The sequence below is a fragment of the Lathyrus oleraceus genome, chromosome 4 (genome assembly GCF_024323335.1).
Source record: "Lathyrus oleraceus cultivar Zhongwan6 chromosome 4, CAAS_Psat_ZW6_1.0, whole genome shotgun sequence".
NCBI lineage: Eukaryota > Viridiplantae > Streptophyta > Magnoliopsida > Fabales > Fabaceae > Lathyrus > Lathyrus oleraceus.
This window is the reverse complement of record NC_066582.1, coordinates 135,847,361-135,852,222: the sequence shown is the minus strand read 5'-3', so window position 1 is coordinate 135,852,222 and position 4,862 is coordinate 135,847,361.

The window sequence follows — 4,862 nt, the reverse complement described above, 5'->3', positions numbered from 1 at the left end:
CAAATCCTCATATCTTTCTATATGTGCGGAGTTAGTTAAAATTGAGGTTAGATTCGTGCTCTACGCCATTTTTTCTTTTAGATCATGTCCTCTTTTTTCATTTTCTTGATGGTGATGAGTGAACCAGTCCTGTGGACCTTGCCTGAGAAGGTGACCAGAGGTCCAGTGTCGGTGGTGTGCTGGACAGGTTTTGAGTCACTGATCTTGTTTAAATTGTTTTAATCTTGAGTGTACATAATGATTACCACGTGGGTGATTAGTTGACTCAGGTGCATGGTAGATTGCGCGCGCTCAGCCACTTGATCTGTCACCTCAATTAATGAGGGAGATCAAGTGGTCCACGTTTTTTTGATTTTTTTATTTTCATTTTATTTCATTTGATTTTCATTAATTCATATTAATTTTAATATTGATCCAAAAAATATGAGAGTTTTACCAAAAGAATTTAAATAAATTCCCCTTTCATATTTTGAATTAAAATTATTTTTTGGATCATTATTAATATTTTCCATGATTTAATTGATTTTGTGAATATTTTTAATTACTTAAAAATACTTTTAAGTCTCTAAAAATTTTGAAATTTTTTCTCCAAGGTCCTTTGACCTTATTTGACCTATGATAAATCGCATGGCCATTTATTTGGTGTTTTGATGAGGTTTTAGGAATTTGACAAACCATATTTAATTTAATACTTTATTTTTAGTATTTTAAATTGAATAAATACCAAATAATTGTGTTGAGCTATTTTGATGGTTTGTATAAGTTTGACTTGTGTTGTTGGGCATTGGTCAAAGTTGATTTGACTTTGCTAGATTAAGATCATTGGATTTAGGGGATGAATGGAATGTACATTCCATCTCCCAAAATGAATGAATGATCTTAATTTGGTAAAATTCTATCTTTGACCAATTTGAGTTTTGATTCATTCCCCTTCCTCTTCATCTAATTCCCCTTCTTTATGCATCCATTTCATTTGGTCTATGATGTCTTTAAATCCTAAGACTAGTTGATTGAAAAATTAACATAAGTATGGATGAGATTAGGTCATCTACTTTGCATATTCATTTTGTGTGTGGTATATTTCATGAGCATAGTCCATTATACTATGTCTATAACATGCATTAACACCAAAATTCTATTGCTTGGCCTCAAATAGTTGTGACTTCTACATAAGTGTTGAAAAGTATATCTTCGGCAAATATTTTTATATCGTATCCACAGAGATTGGTTGTTATTACCGCCATTCTATAATCCAAATTGTTATAAGTTTAAAACGTAACAAAGTTGTTTTGTTTGGAAAATTATCTTATGAGTAAATGTCACTGTGTCATACGGTGAACTGACTTTGTGTGTTTTTGCTTTGGAAAGCAAATGTTGCGGATAGCAAGAGTCGCCACCGACTTTTCTTTTATCCAATAAGGAAAGGTGGAAAAGAACAGGAAAGACCTTAATTAGATTTTGGGTTCGGGAGGTACATTATACAAAGGGAAGGTGTTAGCACCCTTTGTATCCATGGTTATCCATGGGCTCTTAATTACTGGATCACTTATGTTTGTCTGAAAAAAGTGTTTGTGAATTGCTTAAAAAATATTTTGAAAAGAGAGTTTAACTTTGTAATGATTCTTGTGCGAATGTATACAAAGTATTTATCTCGTTTAATTTTTGAAAGCGGTTTAGAAAAATATAACTTGGTAATGATTCTAGTACGAATGTATACCAAGTGGTGATTTTCTAGTATTTACAAAGTGTGAGGTATGAAAAATATTTTAGGTTGTGAGCCAGCAATTAAGAGTTATACCCACCCAAGGTCTTTATGGGCATTTCCTATCCTTATGAGGGTAAAACTGTCCTTACTATTGAGAAGTAAGTAGTCTTATCCCTTTGGATGTAAAGGGACATCGTAGGGTCATCGTTTGGTCATTGAAGGCAACATTTGTAAGGATACCTTAGCATTCGAAGGGACGATCATCATTTAACCGTAGGCTACAACGAAGGGTCATCGAGGGACAAAATCATATATTCGAAGGCAACATCCGAGGGACTATGATTTATTTTATAGGGACATGATGATTTAATCGAAGGGTCTTTGCTAAGTGTATCCCCACATTCGCGGGACATGACCATAATACCGTAATATCGTAAGGCAACAAAGAGAGGTCCAAGATCACATATTCAAAGGCAATATTTTACAATCAATTAGGTAATTAGGATGAATCTCCACATTAAAATCAACTAGGTAATTAGGATGAAGCTTCACATTAAAATCAATTAGGTAATTAGGATGAATCTCCGCAAGGGTATCCCACAAATAAAGTGGAATACCTAGCACGCTACTTTCTCCGGGAGTATGTGAACCCTTACAAAATTCAGCAAACAGGTCAGAATGCCAAATTAGGGTGCAATCGAGAATTACACCACAAAAGAAATCACAACAGTAATAGGGTCAGGTAAACAATGCATGGCTATGATAAAACATGTCAGACGAGCAAAAATCAGAACAGAAAAGTCAGCGACTGTCACGTTCGCTTCTGCCTCGCCTAACGATGGCTTAGCGAATGCTCGCTACATGCTCGCTTAGCGATGTGCTAGCGAGCGGCTGCAGGTTCTGGTTTTAGAACAGTGCGATTCCAGCAAGCTTCACGCCCTATGGCATCCATTACAGAAATTACATGGTTAAACGTTCAAGATATTCATGATACTTAAATTCACATGCAAAACTTAAGATACTTTTATAAATTCAATCATGATGCCACATGCATATTAAGAACATAAAGCGGTAATAGTAATGCAAACCTGTTTGCAGTTGAATTGCAACCTTGAATTGGCAAGTCGGATTGAATTGGGCGGAGGTAACCTTGGTGCAGATGAGTTTCCCTCAGGGTTTCCTTTAGGGTTGCTCTGGATTCTCTGGGTTAGCCTCCAGGATTTGCTGTGCCTTCTTTCTCTCTCCTCTTTTTGTTCTTCCCTTTCTGAATGAAGTCCTTGGTATTTATAATAGTTTTTGTGACCTAATGGGCTCAGAATGAAGCCCAGAATTTTCTGGTATTCGCAAGCTTCGCTAGGCGAGTGACGTAGCGAAGGGTTCGCTAGGCGAAGGAGTTGCTCGCCTAGCGAGCAAGCCAGTTTAGGCCATTTTCTGGATTTGGCCATCTGTGAGCTGGGTCTTTGTTCCTTTAAGGTCAATGCCTTGAGTAATGAGTTGGAGTGCCTTGAAAAATGTCTTGCAAAATTAACGGGCAAATTTTGGGGTATGACACACTGAAAACAGTAAAATGGTTTTAATCAAATGTAAAAGCTTGGCAAGATTGGAGTTCACTATTCTAAATGCTTATGATTCCTTATGATAACTATATAGATTTAAGATTATTGATGATGTTCAAGTATCCTCTCAAAGTCATTTATGTCTAAATGATATTGTGATAATCACTATATTGATCCTTAGACGATCTCTCCACCTAACTATCAATATAGCAATCTTTAATGTTTAATACCAAAGAAGAGTAATGAATAAACCTATCTCTACAACTTATTCACTACTTGAAAATCTGTTTTATGTCAAGACTCAAATAATCTCTTTCAACAACTACTCAAATCTGGTTTTCAACTTAGGGCAAAAACAATATTCAATACATCAACAATCTTTATCATATATAAAAGTCAAATGGAATACATAAACAAATGAGAATAGCTACTACCTCCAATCTTGACAAAATGGAGTTTAGCTCCTCATCATCATTGTTACAAAGCAGAATGTTAATAGAAGAAAAACTCTGTTTTTCTCTCTTATAAAAATATCTCAATGTATCAATGTGTAAAATAATAATAATGAATAATGGAATACATCTCAATCTCTATTCTGAATTTCTAAAAAGGGTTGACATTTCCTCATTTGATCATTTCCCATCTAAGGCAGAAAAGCTCTCCCAAGGCAGACACCAAAATGGCAAAACTAGCTGGCCTTGACAACAACACTTTTGACCAAAATCAGCTTGCTGGATTCGCAGCCTTCGCGGCGCGAAGGAGGGTTCGCGGCACGAACTGAAGCTACTTCAGCTTCCTTGCTTTGCAAGCTTCATCATAAGAGCCTTCCAACTTAAGCTTCCAAAATTGGGCCTCCAAATTGCATTTAACACCTCTTCCAAATTATGATGTTGCATTCCAAAAGTTCTCAATTCAAAATTTCTACAAAACTAACAAATATATGAAATAACTATTCAAAAAAAAAATTAAACCTAATTGCATTTATACAAAATAGTGAGACTAAAAGTGTGTAATTACATCAAAACTTGGTAAAAGGGACCAATAAAATGATATAAAAAGTAGTACTAATTGGTCCCTAACAACTCTCCCCAACTTAGCATTTTGTTTGTCCCTAAACAAAAGTTTCCACCTTCACAACCAAAGCAATGACAAAAAAAGATTGGAGCAAGGATTTACCAAGGACTGTAGCGGTGTATTCGTCGCTATATGATCTATTGATTAAATCATAAGCAAAGTATACAATGAATTCGAGTTGCCACCGCACTTTTATTTATCCTAAGGACTGGTTAAAAAGCGAACAAAAACCTAAGAAGTTTTACACGTAGAAAACTAATGAAAAAGATCAGAGAGTCTGGATAAGGGGTAAATTACGCAATGGGAAGGTGTTAGGCACCCATCACGTCCTAGGTACTCCTATGGAGCCCTTTTCACACTTGTTGTATAAAAAATATTTATTTGTTTTGACATATTGTGCAAACATGAATGGGATGATGAGAAAAGAATGTACAAGTTAGTTATTTTTGTGTTCGAACGGATGAACCCGTTGCCTACGTACCTTCCATCAAAGGTAAGGATCAAAACGCCGTAGTTCGGCTAAAAAC